At 32.2% G+C, this 22,463-nt stretch overlaps 1 protein-coding gene across 1 annotated transcript in view; it reads right to left on the bottom strand.

Annotated features, from left to right (window-relative positions):
* The window catches only part of gus (splA/ryanodine receptor domain and SOCS box containing gustavus), a 457,580-nt gene that overhangs the window by 339,530 nt on the left and 95,587 nt on the right, over nucleotides 1-22,463 (bottom strand). The window contains exons 3-4 of the mRNA XM_076415445.1: nucleotides 13,553-13,602; nucleotides 11,583-11,612 (exon numbers count right to left, since the gene is read on the bottom strand). The gene's annotated coding sequence lies outside the window, so the exon portion shown is untranslated. The remainder of the gene's footprint in view (nucleotides 1-11,582; nucleotides 11,613-13,552; nucleotides 13,603-22,463) is intronic.

Raw genomic sequence — 22,463 nt, 5'->3', positions numbered from 1 at the left:
ATTTCACCACGTTTAAACTTAGTATACCAATCCTTGATGGTTGATTTTCCTGGGGCAGTGTTCGGAAACTCAGCATTAAGTTAAGTTTTTTCTTCAAGTGTATTTTTCCCTTCAAAAAGCAATACTTTAACAAGACGCGATTGCAATTCCTTTTTATCCATTTCTTTCGCAATAACAAAAGTTGTTTCACTCAAAATGCTATAATTCACAAAGTAATGATCCGACAGCTATCAAATTTATACACGCATCTTTTGAGGGTTAGAGCTAACTAAAAAACATATGGATTTAATTCTAGTAGCGGCATCTATGTGTCAGGCCGGGGACTTTTCAATTTACCTGTTTCATCAAATTTTAATTAAGTTTAGGTCTTAGATCTAGGGTTAAGAAATGAAGAATATGAAGGAAAAATTACCAGGAAAAATAGTTGTAGACAATAAAATAACTATAGATGTAATTCGTGTGTCATGTGTTTTTAAATAAAAAAAATATGTTCTTAAATACGATAATATTTTTCATCAAAAAATCACGGGAGCTTATTCAAACTTACTCTCTTACATAGTAAATATACTTTTTAAAATAATTAGAGAGATAGAGATATATTATCTTAGAAAATAAGGCAAACAAAATACGCTAAAACATTATTACCGGGGATTGAGTTATAAAAAACATCTTCAAGTATCCGTGTTTTCATTTAACGCTTGTACAAAATTATAATAAACACAATATAAACCGGTAAAATGTCATAAAATTTAAACCGCATCTAAATCTGCTTTTGCAATGTCGAAAGATAACATTTTCCGATAAAGGTTAAGGAATGAAAACCGACATATACCTTTTACTTTTACACGTAATAATTTTATGCTATTCATGTTTCGTATTTTTTCCTTTTAAATGTGCGATTGTAATAAATATTTTCTATGTTTACCGTGTTGATAATGGGTTAATTAATGGTGCATTTTCCTTGTCCTAGAATTTGCCGGCATTATGATCACGTTTAGAATTAATTTATAGCGTTAAATTTATTTTGAACGCATTGAAACATGCGTTTAATTGTTCGCCGCTAATTATATCTCCGACAATGTTTTATAACACTTGTACGGTATTGATCTACATTTGTATATTAAATCATTGAATTCTTTATTTGTTTGATTTGATAATTTTTATTTGATTTTTATTTTTGTAAAAGGGAATTATTATTTAATACAAATTTTTAAACTCCTCTATAAAAAACGAACAAAAAAGAAACACTTGTGGTTCGAGGAGTTGGAAATCCCAGAATCGACCGTTAGAAAGTTTATGTTAACAGTAAAACATCGAACATATTTTAAGGGTAATTTGATATTTTATTGGTGCGTTTATGTCTCTGGGAAAATTGAGATAACGATAAAGAAACTAAAAGAGCGAGGTTGGCACTTCTGCTCGATTGGGAGCTACCATCCTTGCAGACACCCTGCACCAAAAACAATTGCCAAAATTGGCAACATGTTTAGCCCCCTCTTCGAACTGCAGTTTCCAAATGTGATAACTTAATATGCCCAAGGGCCTTTCGAGCTCTATGAAAGTTCATTTATGCAGCCACGACCGTCAAAGTAACTACGCTTTTCAATCATGCCAATTATACAGTGTTTTATGCTGCACAACCCGAGTTCTTCCAAACGGTGAGTTTTTCACAGAGTATTCCAGTTTTCCCTAAGTAATTTTAATTCTATTCATTTACTTATTCAGTTATCTATTCATTTATCTATTCATTTCACTGTTCATTTATCTATTCAGTTATCAATTTATTCTGAACATTCTCCGTTATTAATTTATTTAATTATTATAACTAATAATCACTATAAATCAAAGATAATAGTTTTATGGTTGCAACTGTAAATATAAATTGTGGCTATCTTATAAAACAGAGGCTAATGCCAAAGTCGCCAAAGTTTCTGGTGTATAGTTATGATCTATGGATAATTTGAAGCATCCATAAACGCCACCGAAAGTGGTTTCTACTGGCTCTTGATGGCAGCGTATCTAACGTGTGGCTTTTAACTTTCTCCCTTGTACGCATTGCACGTCCATCATAACTGGAGCTGGAGAAGTGAGTTCACTAGTAACAGTACCGTTTATTTACTTATTTGTTTATTTATTTTAAAAATTCAGCTTAATCCTAGCGTGGCCTATTAACCTTAGTGACAGTAGATTTCGCGCGTTATCCCTTGATCTCATTGTACGTCATTATTGTTAGTGTTAGGATATAAGCTGGCACGTCGCGTGCTATCCCTTCATACCGTGTGCACATGTCATACTTCATCCAAGCACAGTTTATCATTGCTATCAGATATCGCTATTGTCATTCATCATTATTGTCTAGTGACACGTTTAGGCATTGTTATCACTATCGTCATTGAAAACTCAACAGACCGACGTACAAATTTAATTATCAGTCAATTGGCCTGAATTATCAGTATCATCACCGTTATTAATCAACCTGACCGATAATTCCTTTAATAATTATGCGGCTGATTTAATGTTCTTTATATATTTCTGTTAATCTCGAAAATTGGTTGCTCAGGTACTTTTTTTTATCTACTTCAGAACTGTCGGCCGACTATTTTCCCAATAGACGTTTTCCTGTTTACTTTTAGTTCGATTTATTGTTATTTGTAAGTACTTTATATGAAGATTGTTTTTATTATATATATATATATATATATATATATATATATATATATATATGTATATATATATATATATATATATATATATATATATATATATATATATATATATGTATATATATATATATATATATATATATATATATATATATATATATGTATATATATATATATATATATATATATATATATATATATGTATGTATATATATATATATATATATATATATATATATATATATATGTATATATATATATATATATATATATATATATATATCTCTATATATATGTATATATATATATATATATATATATATATATATATATGAATTTGACATTTTGGTTCAGTTACATGTTCGAACGTATCAGATATTGTATCAGACAGAGTATTGTATCTTTGTAACTAGAATAAAATTAGAAGAAAATTATTGTCTGATTCTAAAACAAATTTATAAGTTACGGCAGGTAATACATTAAACATTAACTCTTTTGCAGATATGACAGATGCATTATGGAGAATGCAGTGACTAAATCTAGTTTTATCAAGAAAGATGTATACAGGTACTATTCAGAACAAACCAAGGAGAAATACAGTGATATCATAATGTCTTTACAAGGAAACATTATACCGAAGGACACAAGAACTAAGAGTAAAAGGTAAATATGCTCTCTAATGAAAGTAAAATACATTACTTGGATATATAATTGTTAATTAGCTGGATTAGGCCTCCAGGGGATACAATAACAAACACGCCTATAACTTATAGGTGGTATGGAAAAGAGTTTAATGTAAATATAATCAAACACAACCCTAATCTACAAACTATTATAACTGTGTACTTAATTGTAGTTTTAATTCTTTGGATAATACATGCATCACATGTATTATAATGTTAAAATAAATTATATTTGATAACAATATTTTCGTTTAATTATTTTATTTATATTAGAATTTTGTTGTATGTTAAAGCTAAACTGAACTAAAATTCAGAGTTGATACGTTAATATTACCTTTTGAAGTCACAATTTTAGATGACCATGTACAAAACTTCTTTGGATAGACTGTATTTTAATATTATGTATATTATCTATCTATGCAAAACTAGGTTTAGTTTTTAATAATGTAAATAAGCCATAAAAAGCTTAAAGAAGCCGCTAGCAAACAAAACTGAAATGATCGCACCACAGTTCATTTATCTGTAATAATTTTGACCTAAATGAGTACGACCTAATGATCATGTTGATCGCCGGCGCGAACACGATCATCGAATTCTGTCGACATTCCCGATTCCTCAAGCTCAATGGGTATTGACCCGTACCAAAAAAATCGCTCGATTGTGAAAAAATCAAACATCCACTCCGTAAACTAATTACAAGCAACGACGATTGTTGTTTCACAATGGACGGAGAAAAAACGGGCCACGCTGCCGGCCGGATTGATCCACAATACGAGATGAATTTCCGAGATAAGTGGTACCGAGGGCCGTATAATTAAAAGACGAATAATTGGTAAATCAATCACACCACGAAGGTTAAGAACCTCATATTTAACCCTGAAATGGTCGTTACCATTTCGCGATCATGAAGTTCGCGGTGTCGTTGTTATGTTTTTTTCTTCCTTTCTCCAAATGAAAAATGGCAATGACTTTTATCGTCAGCCAACCGCATTTCAAGGCATCCGTCTAATCGGTTAACTTCAACTGCTAACGTTACTTCGATCGCAGAACATAGGAAATATTGAAGGAAAACTTAGATGGGCGCGTGGGAGACATAGTTTGATTATTTTGTTTTGTCATTAGGACTCTAATATTTAACAGGTAAAGCAAAAGTCCCGCTAGCCTTTTAATATCCTATGACTTTATTCAAAAAAAAGATACGTAAGTTGGTTTTCATCAAAAGTTTATTTGGTCCTTCATTATTTTTGTTATGACTGAAAAATTATATTCACTAAATGGTGACCGCGATTCGCTATGCAACTTTCGGCTCTTTTTAAGGTATTTTTTATATCCTACTACATTTGAGGCTGAATTTCTTCAATTTCGTGACGAATATTGTCTTTAAGATGTTGAATCGTTTGGGGCTTAATCACATAAACTTTGGATTTTAAAAAACCCCATAAGAAAAAGTCTGGTGCTGTTAAATCCAGAGATCCGCCTAGCTAAATAGCCATTTCGCGAAATTAGTCTTCGTGGAAAAACGCCATTCAATAATTGAATTGTTGAACGAACTGTGTGTGCTGTGGCTCCATCTTGTTGAAGCCACATGTCCTCTGGTCCTTGCTGTTCTATTTCAGGCACAAGAACATTTCGAATCATGTCTTGGTACCGTTCAGCAGTAGCAGTAATAGCAGCACGTTGGTCATTAAAAAAAAAGTGATCAATGATGTTTGAGGCATGAATAACTTCCGCTTCTCAATAGAGATAAAATTGTTGTTGCCAGAAGAAAAAATAATTTATTCATCAAATCATTTGGGATTATAAAAAAAATCAAATTATAATATTCCCTCTGCAAATATTTTGTTATTCAAATAAAGAAAATAAAAAGGATTTGGTTGGCCGCATGCGTAACATTTACATATCTACCTTGGTATTTCCTCGAATGTTTAAATATTTTCAGCAGCATTTCTTAGAATTTTACTTATAGTCTACCCAAAGTAGCAGTGAACTGATATACAATACATTATACAGGTTCAACTATCAACATGTATAAAGTATTGCTTGGTGCAATTTTTAAATTTGTTTTAAGACTAGACCATATTTTCCTTCTCAAGATTTTTTCCTCCTTCTGGCAAGACACTAATAAAAATAGTATAAAGAAATCAAAAGTAGATGGAAAAAGGAAAATGTTAATCATAATAATTTTTAATAATTACTTGCATCATTACAACAAGTGGTCGGCAAAGGTTGTAATTAAGGATTCGCTTGCACAGTGAAGTATTTTAAGTGGTGACTTGGGAGATATAAATGTAATGCTTAATTGTGTTTTATGTAATTAATTTTTTTAATGTAATATCTTCCTCTCTACCACTGCATATTTAATAAAATCGAATTGTTATGGGATGTGGAAAATAACTGTTACAGTCGATATGCAGGTCGAGAAAGATATACAGGCAAGAACTGTTTGTGTATGTGGAAAGGATTGTCTAGAATAACACCCTTCCATTTGGATGAACTCCATCAGACACACGGAAGAAGGAATTGACAAATGGTGGAATTGTGATCTAATGTTAGAATGGAAATTAACAGCTTAGTTATTGACTAGAATAGTGGCTGAGAATCTGACAGCGAGTGAATACATCCTTCTGGAAGTGGAATTATGATGCAATGAGCTGAGAATACTAAGACAGGGTGATGAGCGTGGAAACAACTAAGAGTAAGTATATAATTAATATAAAATAATTGTAGAAAATCGTGGTGTGTGTAACTATTCAGAGTATAGCCAATACATGTAATTTCTAATATAATAAATCATGTTGACCATCCTCAACAAGATATTATAATTAGCATTATAATAGTTACGTGCCGTTTGGTGCATTAGGAAGGTCAACAAAATTGCAATGGGAAACGACTGAACATTTTTTATTAAAACATCTAAATATAATTCAGCATATATAGATAATAAGTATACATCAATGAAAAAATATAAAATAAACGGCCATAAAAATAATATATCTTGCATTGTATTTATAGTGAAATACTTTTATAGTAATGAAAATTCATTGTTTTCATATTTGTTTCAAGCAAAAATTGTAAAATCAAATAGTATTTGTCTCTGGATTTATAAATATTTTCTATTTGATAGTATTTAGGAAATATTTAAGTGAAATGTTAATAATATATTGTGTTATATTTAAGCCCACAATGCAACAAAAGGAAATCAGTTATCACTCAGAATTATTATATTAACTTTCACACAAAAAGTTATTTAGACAATCACTACATAGTATAAAACAAAGTCGCCTTTTCTGTCCCTATATCCCTATGTGCGCTTAAATCTTTAAAACTACGCAACGGATTTTGATGCGGTTTTTTTCAATAGATAGAGTGATTCAAGAGGAAGCTTTATATGTATAATACATGCATAATATACTAAGGCAACATTGCTAATTTTAGAGATTTCTAACGTGATGTCGTAAATTAACCTATTTTTTTAGGCTTATTTAGCAATTAGCAAAAACGCTGATTAACCCTACGAGTTAGATTATCAAGATTAAATTAATTAGTTAGATCAAATTAATGTACTACAGTATTGTACTCCATAAAAAGGTCTACAAAAAAGTCCGTGATGGTATATGTTTATCTTTTAGGGATAACCCACATTAACCATTTTTATTGTTTACTTTTTACGTGAGAAAATGGCTTATTTACGAAGATATTTTAAGCAATACGGCATTAATCCTTATCGAATTAAGTACCTTAAATACAGTGTGCAATTAATATAGATCAATATGGTTCCTTACAGCATGTAAATTAAACAAATATTTTCGGAGATATTACAAATTTAAAATTTGCGTTTAAAAATGTGTAATGTAATAAAAATTGTATGAATTTAGATATTCCAAAGATAGCAGGAAATCTTCATAGTAAGTATAGGGGAAGAGGAATTGTTTTACTCCAAATTTAATGCGTGCAGGCCAAGGGCAGTAATGAATGAACCAAAAATACTGGATCGATTTTAATCATGTTTTCATTGAGTGACATAGGCATATATATTTTATGCCCGTGCAAAGTCGGAGCGGGCCGCTATGTTTTTATATACAACGTTCATATTTTTTCTGTAGTGTATTTAATTTAGTATCAGCATTGCACCCGTGCGAAGCCGGGGCGGGTCGCTAGTAATAAATATAATAATTACTAATTTTGTCATTCATGTTCACTGAAAGCAAATTCATTTACATGCCAATATATTAAAAGTTAATAAAAATAGAACATTTTGTACATTCCCATTTAAACTGATATTACAATTGGAATAAGAAATGCTTCATTAGTCATGTATAAAAATTATACAGCCCGCTTGGTTGGTAAATAATGCTGAGCTAAAGCCGACAAGACAGTCCACCTACTGCTACGATAGTCGTGGGTTCGAATCGTGCTGAGGCATGGCATGATCCAGTCACGCCAGTAACCAGGCTGGGTAAGACCGGATGTCTTCTGAGATTAGTTCTGCGTGGGTCACTCGCCTGTCGGTGGGCTGAATGCCGAGGACCGTGGTTCAGAGCCTACGTTAAATAGCAGGACTTTAAAATATTAAAAAAAAATTGTACAATTATATGATTGTGTTGTTTTCATGAATTTTCTAAATATTTACTTAAAATATTAAACATATTTAAATAAAATGATATCGTTATATTTTAATTTCATCATTAATATGTGGCAATTGTCATCTGCTGGCAAAATAAATTTAAACTTTATTACTAAAGTATGGCTGAATTTTCTTCCCTATTCACTATGTTTTGTGTTTTTGACTCCGTCCAAAAAAAGAACATCCATCGACAGGTTTGAATTATCCCAGTTATCTCCGGGTTTTCACCATTGGCGAAAATTATGGATTAATTGGATTGCTAAATTATTTATAACTGTTATATATGTTTTTTACAACTCCCGTGTGAACGTTTTCAAATTTATTACGTGAAAGTTTTTTTTTTTGTTAAGTGCAATTTATTTCTAGTTTGTTTTTTTTTCTGGCGCTATTAATTACACCGGTTGTCATAGAAAGGTGTAGCGTTGAAATGCGGAAATAAAAGTGATGAGTATGATATATTGTGGTAAATATATAGAAACATATAAGCTATATTGGTAATAGTTAACATGCTATTTTATTAAGTGCTTGCACGTATTCAGATCATTCATTCACTTTAAAAAGTATTTGTCGAGAAAAATTAATAAAATACATATTAACCAAAATGTTTTTCATACTTTTCTTGGACTTTTCCATCCATCGTTTTCTATAACTTTTACCCATATTGCTGTAAGTAATCATTAATCCAATAATCGATCCATTTCCGCACTTCTTCAGCATTCATAAATCGTGTGCCGACCAAGCTGCATGGATTTGAACAGCAACAATATATTTCTTAAAACTTTTGCAACGCGTCACTGAGCGTTGTCATACAAGAAGAAGAATTTGCGTCTGAACCAGCGATTCAGCTTCAGCAGCTCATAATAAACTAAACCTTGCTAACCCCACCATATACACAGGAAGACTTTATGGCCATGAATATTTATTATATCTTCCGTGTTGAGGTCATATTTCCATGGCCAGTCCCAATACGGCTCAGTAAACTCTTCGTCTTTGCCCGCCAAGAAATGAAACCGGATGTTGAAACGGTTCAAAATAATATTTTCAATCAATTCGTGTGGTAGTCATTCTCCCTGCTTTTGGATCTCACCCATCGCATATCAACATCCGGCAACATAGATACATCGATTGTTAAGCTGTTTAAAAGTCTAATTATTTGAGAGTTAAATAAAATAAGTTCAAAATGTAATTTATAGCGTTGCATAATTAGCGAATGTATAAACCGAAGAAGCCAATAATACTAAATGAAAAACTGCTGTTTATGCAGAGTACAATTCTCTCAAAATCATCGCATTTAACAGTTTGTTTAGGTTGTTAACAGTTACTCTGCCATTTCGATTCACATTCTACATGCAAACACCTGATACATAGCACCTTTTTATTCTGCAAATATTCAGTCAGTCAGTCAGTCAGTCAATATAACTTCCATGAAATGCAATACGCTTATTCCAAAGATGCTTATGTGGTCCGATAAGTACTTAAGCTACAATAGAAAAATTTTGGAAAAGTAACAATTTATTTCCCAAAATAGTCTCCTTTTAGCTCGATACAGTTGACCCAGCGATGCTCCAACTTCTTTAGCCCGTCATAGTCTCCATGGCGGACATAATGTCCATATTGGATTATTGTGTTATCATGGTACAAGAGCACTTTTTTCTTGTCAAATGAGGCGGTTTTTTTCTGCAAGGCGTCAAATAGGCATAGTACAACCTCCTGACCGTCTAGCCCTTCTCCAGATAGTCGACATCGAATTCAGAACACATTGTGAAGCCCAGAAAGTGATGACCATAAGTTTTACGGTGGATAGGACTCTCTTCGCCCGATGCGAAGTACGTTCACCGGACGAAGTCCAATGTTTCAACTGTTCCTTGCTCTCTGGTGTGTACCAGTGTATCCATATTTCGTCAACGGTCATGAAACGATGCAGAAAATATTTCGGATTGCGCTTAAACAGCCTCAAACACTGCTCTGAGGTGGTTTCAGGATTGCACTTGTTGTCAGGAGTGAACAAACGCGACACTCATCACGCCGACAGCTTTCTCATGCTCAAAATTTCATAAAGGATAACCCATGCCATCTTTTGAGATGCACACTGTCTCAGATAACTCGCGTACCTTCAATTAGCAGTCTGCCAATACGAGATCATGGATATTTATCATGTTATCCTCGGCGGAAACCGTCTCTGGAGCACGCCCATCAAAAACCGACGTGCAACTACATTGAAACTCATTAAACCAATTTTCGACAGCCGCCATTAAAAGAGAAAAATCATAGTACACAGTATCCAAGCGCTCTTTGCTTTCACTATGCGATTTCCTTTCCACAAACAATAATCCAATCACTGACTAAAATTGCTCTTTTTACATTTTTCTAAAACTCATAATCACACCCGCTTCCACACGCGATTCCTCTTGCGATAGTGGCCCAATCGGGCGGTGAGGCTAAATACTTATCGGACCGCCCTCGTAAAACTACCTCGGCGAAAGTGACAGCTAAATACAACATTCACAGCATCGACAACTCAACTCATTCACCCAGTGTTTCGCAGTTTGCGATTCGGACTGCTTGCTTCCTACAGCGTAGGGGATATTTCGCTATGATTTGGGAGGCAATACAGTGGCTTTCGGCTAGTCCTTTCATTCATCATCATACTGGCCAAATTACTGCGAAATAATATCTCAACTTGATGTTCTTATCATGACCAGCATATTGATGCCAAACACTGCCCTATTTCAATAAAATAATGCGCCCTTACACGCAGCTAAGGAGCTTCAGTCTTGGTTTGACGAGCATCAACACATCAAATATTAATAGATTTATATCTCCAACATTTCTGGAATAATTGACGGATTTTACGGTATTTTGGGACAATATTCTATTGGAAACTATTCAAACACTCTATGAGCTTATTCTGTAATGAAATTCCGCAGCTACTATAAACGCAAAGTGGTTAACACCTAATAAATAAATATTGTGTTATATCAAATGTTGATATTTCTCCATCCCCTGTATACTACGTGATAATCTTACAAGCAAAGAATATTAGACAATGCCAAATGAAGCAGGTCCATTATAACTAAAACGAAATATTCATTGCACTAATGCAACGATACATATTTTATAAGACTAGAAAAGTTTGTTCTGTTAAGAGGTGCTGAACTCATCTGAAACTATTATTGGTGACCGTTATGAACTACAATTAATCGTAATAAATTTGTAGCGGACTATTTATAATAAAACAGAGTAGAAACTAAACTCGCCGTTGCCATTTCGTAACTTCTCCCCATCATGGTCACCAATAACTTTAACCCAGTCAAGTAGCCAATGACCAAGGTTAAAGATCGATCTAAAAGCGTCCGTTCTGGTTGGTGCCGCGACCATGGAATATAATTCGTTGTTAATTTTTATTACTTACAGACGGGAAATTGTGCTTTATCAATGTTATCAGCATCCTTATTAATTAAACAAAATAAGTTACATCATTTAAAATAAAATATAATGAAAATATCTACATACCTTGCTGAAAATTTTAATCTAAAACTAATAAATAATACGCATATAATGATTTTGTCACTTGAATGGTGATTTTAGTAAGATAGAATAATAAAAACTTACCGAAATTGGGGAGTCCAAACAAAAAAGTCCCTATAAAAATTAAAAAAAGTTTATCCTAAACTGTATTGGTAATCAGACATAAGAGAATTAATGTACAAAAATTCAAGATATAATTTATATTGATTGAAAAGTAAATTTAACAAAAAAATAACATAAAATGTATTCCATTAATTGTAACAACATAGAAGGGTGGGCAAGATCAAATAAGGAGACAATTAGTACCTTTTTTTCAATAACAACACTCAAGGAAGGAACAGCACCAGGCTATGATATTGTCGACGCAACTATCTTGAAACATCTACCATATAAGGGAATCATGAGCCTAGTTAAAATATTTAATGGATGCTTTGAGCTTCCCAGGAAACTAGAAAACCGCCCTAATTGTAAAAGTGCCCAAACCAGGCAAACCATCGCAGAATCGGACCTCGTATAGACCTATAAACCCCCTACAAGTAATTGGTAAACTAACGGAAAACCCATAAAAAATAGAGTGATGGAGCAACTAAACAACATAATCCCTGGTCACCTGGTCAAAATGAGTCCATGTATATAACCATGGAATAATCGAACAAGTTCTGTAGATGTACTGTAGATGAATAAGTATTACATCGAACTGTAGATGTCATCAATAGTACTTTCTTAGGCATAATTGTGAGCCTTTGATAAAGCCTGGCATGATGGACTGGCATACAGTAAAAAAAAGTCCACATACATATGGCCATATCCTTTCATCCTAGCTTAATCGAAGAAGCTTCATGATTTAGTGTAAAGATGAGTATTCTGCTCTGCACAATACTGGGACCGGTATTGTACCTGATTTACACTGCAGACCTTCCAACTAGGGAGAACGAACTGACCACGACCTACGCCGATGACTCTCCGTCCTCTCGGTGTATTCCAGCCCAAAAACTGCTTCAATCCAACTCCAATGTCATCTAAATAACATTGCGAAATGGTTTAACCAATTTAAAATAAAGTCAAACCAAATCAAGTCCACTTGTGAAGTGGACTTGACTCTGAGGAGAGAAACCTGTCCGTCGAAATAACTATATAATGAAACATTCGATAAAAGGAACATGCAAAATACTTGGGTGTATACTTGGATCGTAGGCTAACTTGGCAGCAGCACATCTGGACCAAGCAATAACAAATCGACAGCAAGCTCTGTATTGTGAGTTGTGTTAACAGATTGCCACTCCCATTTAAGTAGTGGAAGTAAAACGATGGTATACAAATCCATCATCAAGAGCATCATCATTTGGAGCAGCAACATTAAAACAACAGAAAGGTTCCAGAGCAAGGCGTTACGGAACAAGCTTAATGTGTATCAAAGTGCAGTAAGGGTACGAAAAGTAAGGCAGGAAATAAAACAATATAGCATAAATAACCAGAGGAAACTTTAACAACGACACACAACGACATATGACAAGCACAACATACAACGAGCTAGCATTGGTGCTGAGTGGAGTAGGAGAACAACAGCACGTGATGCTCAAGTCAAGCGACATCTCCAGTCTCAGCAACGGATTTACGTAGAGGAATGGGAGCTACACCTACAGATTGAAGCTCAAAAAATAATACAAAAATGTTTATTAGAAGATGGACAACACAGTGGCCTATTGTTTTGAAACAGGTTGTCATGGTATCAAACAGAGAAGGGAAAAAATAATTTTAAAATGTTCTTCAATACGACTAATACCACAATTATTAAAATTAAATAAACAACAATAAAAAGAAAACAGTTATATTGTACTCCATATATTTTATTTAGCCAAACCCTTCTATGTTAGGAAATCTATTAAAGCACAGAAAATATAGAAATATAAAAGTTTATAGGCAAGAAAAGTGTTAATAGTGATTAGCCTTAGATCTTTCTCACAATAGTAGAAATGCTATTTTCCGTATCAGTCCATTTTTTATGGTGACCATATCAAAATTACTTTAATTTGGTTTTACACGAGCCAACTTACCAATGAACTGAAGCTTCACTAAGGAATTAGCATTTCATTGGGTGGATTTGCTGAAACAAAAACAATAATGAGATATATTTATAATTACTAAAGAAATATCAAGCAAAACAAACAATAGCATAAAGCCAACGACTAAAATTATTTTGTATTTTAATTATCATTCACAGATTGAAATTCTGCGATCTTTTTTTACTGTTTTAGCAACATAACTGCTAATAATTAGAAAAAAGACCACCGAAATTATTTTTTGATAAAGCTTTTGATTTCTTTTTTATATCTGAATCATTTCATACATAATGTTCACTTCACTTAAATAAATAATATGCAATAGCTTATTATATGAAACGTAATTTTTTCCTTAATAATAAAATTATTACATTTCACATGTTCGTTTTCGTTTCGTTGGATTTTACATGGATGATTGACATAAAAATTGGCTATTAAAATATGTTGTAGTAGCTCAAGAAGCTCTCGTTAAAGGTTTTTGTTGAAATAAGCCATAAAGCATAGGATTATTTTTACTTTTTTATATATTTTAAAGTTTCCTTTTTACCAGCGAGGGTATATCTGGACTGTTTAACGTAAGCTCCGAACCATGGTCCTCGGCATTAAGCCTACCGTCTGGCCAGTGACCAACTTAGAGACCATATTAGAAGACGTCCGGTCTTACCCAGCCTGTTTACTGGCGTGTCTGGGATGGTTATTCTTTGACGGATTTTCCACTGTTGCCTAAAGACATTTACGATTACAGTCACAAACATTCAGCTCGATTCGAACTCGCGACCATCGCAACAGTATTTGTAATTATTATTATAAATATTTGATAATTATTTACTTTATTATTTAGTTTATTTGATAATAATTGTAATAAAATAATAGCTAGGTTAATTATATATGTGGTAGATAGTCTTCCCAACACGTTTTTTTATATTCCGGAAAACTAGATAACTAGACATCTCACTTTAACACATCAAATGTTAGATATTAGATATTTATTTTTTAAAAACCTCTAATAATCTTAGTATAACATTAGTATAGCAATAGTATAGTTTGATATGGTTTTAAAGTAAATGCATGTATCTGGGTATACAAATTGAAACAAATGAAATTGAAGATGTGGAAATGAATACCAAAATTGAAAAAACTAGGAATTTTTACTTCGCTACAAAATTTATTGTCAAAATGGAAATATCAAGCAAAACTAAAACGCAAATTAAAAAAATGTATGTTACTTGTAAGACCTAAGTATTGTCAAAGGGAAATAAAAGTAGCAAAGATGTACATGATGGGAGGCAAGGAAATAAATAGGGACCTCAATATCGAATCAGTGGAAGAGTACATATAAATATAAGAAAGAAAGACAAGTCAGTTGGTAGGGATACTTATAGCGCATGGGGGACACAAGACAGAAAGAAAAGCCCCAGGCGCAGCAAAAAGATTGAGCAGAGACAGAAAACGGTACAAAAAATTTATACAAAAATAAAAAGAGAAGTCAATATAATCAAATATTGTATTGTATCAAAATTTTATTATCTACAATAATATAATGAAACGTTATAACAACAAAAAAGTATTGTTACATATTAGTGCATAATTACTTTAAAAACTTAAAAAAAAACTTGCTTTTTAAACACTATCTAGTTTCAATTTATTGAATATTAATAAAAAAATGTTCATTTCAGTTTAAATACAGGAACAAGTATTTTTCTTTGATCAGATATGGTATCTATAATAGATATAACTCATAAGAACATGTAATATATGAATTCTGTACTATTCTTTCTTATAAAAATTAAATTCAAAACGAACTAAATCGATTAACTGTAGTTTAATTTGATTAGAGAAGACAGTCAAGGGCATTTACTGTAACAAATTACCAGGAAATTTTTTAAATCCAATACCGCTCCAAGTTCCCAGATATATAAACGGATGACTTATGCGCTTTATTAATTTGAATTGCATTTAATTGTTTCTGATGAGACAAACTGCATTGAGCAACGATAAAAATATAACCTTTAATATTTCGGTCAACGAATTAAATACTCTGACTCCTTTGGATCCTTTGATCCGTGATATTCTCCAGGAACTCATGTAATTTTAGATGACTATGTTATAAATATAAAACAATTATACAATTAATTACAAATGGGTACAATTTGTAATCCAATTACCTCTTAAAATGCAATTTGGAATTGTTATTTCAATTACCTCGCGCTGTATCAAAATACATTTCATTACATTTTCATTCAATATTATACACTAAAGCGACATTAAAATAATGTCTTCTGAATTCTATTTGCGGTTCTATAGTGTGGTTTGCCGGCAGTAAATAAAATTTAAACATACTTATTTGATAAGTTCAGTACAACTGACATATTTTCGACCATAAAACTACAATGTTTGGAGGTTTCAATTATTCAAACCAATTTAGATTACCTCCAATGAAACAATTGTGACTATTACAAACTTCTCCTTACTATAATACCTTTAAGAACCTGACTGAATCGGCTGCAGGATTACATTTTCAGGCGTTTTAATGTTATTGCGTGACTACTAAAAGAGAGCTTAGGAAAAAAGTGTCTGAAACTGTCACCCGAAATAAATAGAACCTGATTGAATCGGCTGCAAGATTACATTTTCAGGCTACATAGATTACATTTCAGTATTATACTGTCATCATAGTACAGGTCAAAGGCTAGAAATCTTGCAGGAGTTCATGTCTTAAGAAGCATTGGATTATTGCTTCCATTACATTACATTCAACATTTAAAAAAGGCCGGGCGTAACATGAGTATCAGTACTAGTAAAGAAGGTAATAATTTTATTATTTTTGCTAGCATGTACAGTGATCAACCACAGATATCAAAAGTGATGTTAGAGTGAGTCACCTGCCAAAACTATATTATCTTTGAACCCTTTATTATCTATATTGCTGTCCAAATATTAAAAATTATATTCATACAATGTAACGCACAAAGTACCAATCAAATATTGAAAGTACTAACTACATACATATTGATCTAAAAATAATCTTAAATATATAAAACAATTGGCAACTAACAAACAAAAAAATAACTATACTAAAAAAAAATGAAAATAACAGCTATTAGTTGTGATTTTCCACTGTTTCCTTTTATGATTTTGATAGCTATTACAGGACATTAAGTCAAATAACAGAAGTTAATCTCATGCAAAATACATGCTGCCCGTGAATGACGTGAATGTATACGGTACATTATATGTCTATGTTCATTGCTAAAGCAATAGATCAAATTACATATTCTAAAGATGATACATTATACATACTTTTACAAAATTAACATTATTAACTTAATGAATTATAGTCGAACTTCGACCATTACGCTATCAATAATTTTATAACATTTAATTCGAACCAATAACCTTAAATATTTTGAACCTCTTTGTCGGGCGCTTAGACGCATTCTACCTGAATATGGTGAACACATGTTTTTGGCAAGCATTTACGGATTCGTCGAGAGCGTTAGAACCTCGGATGTTATTTGAAATGAGGCAAATATATCAGACATTAAAGTTAATTAACTAAAGGTTATCTCTGCCGAGTTATAGAACTAATTAAATTTTAATTACCGAACAAGTTCATACCAGAAATCATAAAGTTGGTAAAACTAATGAATCCCCTCTAATTTTATATCAAGTTTTGTTATTACCATATGATAAAATATGGAAAATTAATAGAATATAATAAGACTCAAATAAGCCATAATAAAAAATATAAAATACTGAATTTATTGTCTATTGGCTATCTATTTTAAATTGAGTAATGAGAATTTATATTCGTAGATGAATATAAATTTGTATAAAACCTGCACCCAGCTGATGTCTTTTCCTTCTTGTCTGTGCTTAACAATCTACTTTTAATATATGACCATATATCAGACATTGATCTTGATAACTCAAGTAAGGTGATCTAGTTGCAATATTGCCTTATTTACTTGTGATCAATTAACCAAATATTACCCATCATTATATATAACTAGCGACACGCCCCGGCTTCGCACGGGTGCAATGCTGATACTAAATTAAATACACTACAGAAAAAATATGAACGTTGTATATAAAAACATAGCGGCCCGCTCCGACTTTACACGGGCATAAAATATATATGCCTATGTCACTCAATGAAAACATGATTAAAATCGATCCAGTATTTTTGGTTCATTCATTACTGCCCTTGGCCTGCACGCATTAAATTTGGAGTAAAACAATTCCTCTTCCCCTATACTTACTATGAAGATTTCCTGCTATCTTTGGAATATCTAAATTCATACAATTTTTATTACATTACACATTTTTAAACGCAAATTTTAAATTTGTAATATCTCCGAAAATATTTGTTTAATTTACATGCTGTAAGGAACCATATTGATCTATATTAATTGCACACTGTATTTAAGGTACTTAATTCGATAAGGATTAATGCCGTATTGCTTAAAATAGCTTCGTAAATAAGCCATTTTATCACGTAAAAAGTAAACAATAAAAATGGTTAATGTGGGTTATCCCTAAAAGATAAACATATACCATCGCGGACTTTTTGTAGACCTTTTTATGGTGTACAATACTGTAGTACATTAATTTGATCTAACTCGTAGGGTTAGGCAGCGTTTTTGCTAATTGCTAAATAAGCCTAAAAAATAGGTTAATTTACGACATCACGTTAGAAACCTCTAAAATTAGCAATGTTGCCTTAGTATATTATGCATGTATTATACATATAAACCTTCCTCTTGAATCACTCTATCTATTGAAAAAAACCGCATCAAAATCCGTTGCGTAGTTTTAAAGATTTAAGCGCACATAGGGATATAGGGACAGAAAAGGCGACTTTGTTTTATACTATGTAGTGATGTCCATCTTTCATATCCATATGCCATCCTTCTGTCAGCAATTGAGCTGTTGAATACATGGCAATTAGAAGACGCAATGTCTGGTGTGTATTCTGCCTCGTAGTGTATATGTAGGTGAGATAGAACTTTCTACTCGAGATGAAACAGTATGCAGCATCATTTACAACTCTTGCAATCTGGGACCGAGCTTTGTCGTGGAAGAGGATGACTTTGCGTCGATTATAATACGTCGTTTAATTTATTAAATTAATATCGGCAGATAACTGCAATAAGAGATTTATTCAGTTTTAGCAACTTATACTAGACTAGAACTCGCTGCCCCCACCATATGAACTATCAGTGCCACTATTTTCTTAATTACAATATTGCATGTTCGGATTCTGAAGTTTATTATTATAACCTTAATGATGACTGCAAAACTTATAAGCACCATATACAGTCATATATCAAGGTTCCACTCGCTTAAGCCAAAGAAAATTGACTCTTTCTTCTTCTGCCATCTCGTAAATACTCTCAACTAATCTATAACTTTGTTACAAGAGTTCCCCTTACGCTCTCCTATGTTTTGTGGTCAAATCATAGATAACAAGTATAAAATATATAATTGACTAACAAATAATATTTTTAACAAAAAAATTTAAAAATAACCGAAGTTAGATTTTTACCACAAAAAAACGTTTTAAAATAAAATATGTACGTAATAATCGTTGTAGTAACTAAACAAAAGTAAGCAAAAAACTTATTGAACCTGTCTACTACACGTATTTTATATTCTACTGTATAGAAAAAATGTAGCTTAATACCTACCTAAACCTACTTATCTGTTTACAATATTATTTCAACTACAACTACTACTACAATTGGTCACTTTGAAGTCGGTGCCGAGCAATTAAATTTGTTTTGTTTGTAATTTAATTTTGTGTATATGCCACAAAATTGTATTATTGTTTTTGTATCTTCTGGGCACAGGACTGCCTTCCAAGTAATCAGTTTGAAAGTATTTAAAGAATATTGTAAATAGATAAATAGGTTTAGATAGATATTAAGCTAAATTGTGTGTATATAGTAGAATATAAAATACGTGTAGTCGATAGGTCAAAGTAAGTATTTTGATTACTTTTATTTAGTTATTACAACGATTACAACGTTCTAATCTAATATCTTAAGGTTAGTGCTTAAAAATCAAGCTGAATGGTTTTTATACTTTTGATTTTTCGTCACATCAGCTCAGAAATAACATTATAAACAAATATCTCATTATTTTGGATAAAAAATACGTCGAAACTTTGTACGTGTCTTTGAAGATACAGCCGAACATAGAACATCCTCCTTTTTCGAGGTCGTTTAAAAATAATTTAGATTAATTTAGATAAAATCTTATACCTGTAAACTAGGAATTTCTTTGTCAATATTCATATAATATTGTAAATCTTATCGTTAAGTGGAATATTTTTATTGGTAAGCTAGTTTTCACCAGTTTGCCGAACGAAACCATACATATAAATCTATTAGCAGTTAAGCAACAAAACATTAAATAAGAAAAAGGTAAATTTCCATTCCGATAAGACGCCATAAAGAATCAGAACGGGCGACAGGTCCTTTCTGATTGCCACATTTATTAGTAAATTCCACCGAATTTCGTTTGTGTATTTTTTTTCTTCTGCACTCAGCTCTTTTACAACTTTCCAAATCTCACGCAACATTTAGAAGGTGTGCGTGATCGGAGCCAGTCAGCCCATGCCAATCTCGAACCGGTTGCATACTTAATAAGGCCGAAATTAGAAAAATTATTACAACACTAACCGTATAGAAACCTTTTAATTCTAATATGCAATTGGCACAGTTTACCTGATTTTCAAGTCAAGGGAAAATGCTGGTATTTAACCGGTCGAGAACGCCTGAGACCTTAATGTCAATAACGTATCAGAGATACACTCGACATGTAGTTCGAAAGTCCTATATGATTGATTATTCAGGGTAACACAAATAACGGTATCTTTATAGAAAACTATTGCTCATTACATATGCTAGCAAAACGTTTACAAAATTCTGTGTTGAAACTGGCCTCCTAGACCAACCGCTAGTCTTCTATATTAATAAAAATGAATTGCTGCTGTTCGCCAGTCTCCCTAAAACTCGTAAACCGATGGACCAATTTGGTTAATTCTGGTTTTGTAATAGCCCACGGAAGATTTATAAGGTGGAAAAATAATGAATAATTGCGGGGAAAATAGTTAAATAAAAATTTGGTTTTCCCCACAAACCCGTAGCCATGATCTCAGTGTACTGCCACACCGCCAGAGGGCCGCCGATAAAAATATTACAGATTTCTTTCCTTCGATTTGAATTATAAATGTCATAAAATATAACGTGAGCGTTTGTCATGCGTTGATCAAGTGAAGGTTCTATCTACAAAATATACAGATTCAATTTCAATGTTTTAATTTTTATGTCAATATTTTGTTGTCTGTTAGAACATCGCATCGTTTTTCTAAGAGTTTTGCTTTAAGCCAAAAATAGCTTGATAAGTTAAACAGTGATACATTTAAGGGACTTATAGTTATGGGATCAGTACTTATGTATGATTACAAGAGCTTGCTTGCTTGCTCTTTGCATTTTAGAGCAGAAAATTTTAGACCCAAATGTGGCAGACCACTGTTTAATAAAGATGCAGTTCCCAGTTGCAACCTAAATAGTGAAAAAAGTAAGTACAACTTTTTTTTCGAAATCGAGATACATCAGTACTCGACAACTTATGTTAACACACTTATGTTAGATAGTACTACATATGAGAAAATTCGTTATGATTAGGCCATTTGAGTAGGATAGTTTGGAATTTTTTTTCGAAATATTAAAAGCTAGGGCATTAGAGAAGTTTCTCCGACATCTGGCCATTTCGTCTCTGCATTCAAAAGCCTTATTATCAACAATTTTTTCTCTCAAAGATCACCAGGAGCCAACTGTGAAGAGGATGTTCAAAAGGCGGTTTGGATAACTTACAAAAAAATTTATAAACGACGTGGTAACTGGTAACCAATCTACAACAGCCTTCACATTGTCATCCATGCCTCCCATAACAGTTCCTATCTACCTAATTTATTAAAGCTCGCCAATTTGACAAATGTTGTCTTACGGTACCAGGAAATTATTTATATTCATCAGTTTCTGAAGCCATCTCTAGAACTTTTTATGTATTGCCCAAAGTACGTGCCAAAGCAAATTTGAAGGAAATTCTTGATAAAATATTATGCCAGCTAATGTCACTATTCTTTAAAACCATTATTTGTTTTCAACATCTAGAGGAGGGAAATATAATACGAAAAGTAGTAATTAGGTGTTGCTAATTCTGGTGGATGAAAACAATAAACAGGATTGCAAAGGGAAAAAAATAAAAATTTTGCATGGCTACATATCTTATGGTTAGGGTCCAATTAAACACCTATAAAAAGTACATAAAATAGAAGAGAAGGTTTCAAATTATTTTTTATTTTATATATTTTTATGTTACAATTTACAACAATAATTAATGTACAATAAAAAATATAAGTAATCAGTTGTCATATTACATATTGTTTTTTATGTATTTAGAAAATATTTTAAAGAAATGTTAACCAGTATTTAAATCAAATATTTTATTAAAATTGTATTTTTTAATTCCCCCTGTAATATAAAGAAATTGTATTCTTAATTTTTAATCCACCCCATATTAAATAAACCAGCTTTGCGCGACCTCTGGTGGCGTGGCAGAGCATTATTTGATCACAGTCTTATACAGGGGAGATCGCATTCTATTTTGTGGTTTTCCCATACAAGTATCACTGTCATAAATAGTTTCAATGTCAAAAAGGATTTGCATTGTTGTTAGTTGTCAAATATTTATGGGTGTCTTTTCAAAAATATTGACCAAATTGACTAACCCGCCGTAACAATATATAATGTTTTAAACGCTGAACTGAAGATTTCTTGGTTCTGACCGTTTAATACCTTACCACTGCTTATATTTCATACAAATGTAGGCTTTT

The sequence above is a fragment of the Rhynchophorus ferrugineus genome, unplaced genomic scaffold, assembly GCF_030347505.1.
Source record: "Rhynchophorus ferrugineus isolate W39M unplaced genomic scaffold, kcgeb_rfMv2 rfM1, whole genome shotgun sequence".
Taxonomy (NCBI): Eukaryota; Metazoa; Arthropoda; class Insecta; order Coleoptera; family Curculionidae; genus Rhynchophorus; species Rhynchophorus ferrugineus.
This window is presented reverse-complemented; position numbering and strand designations above follow the sequence as displayed.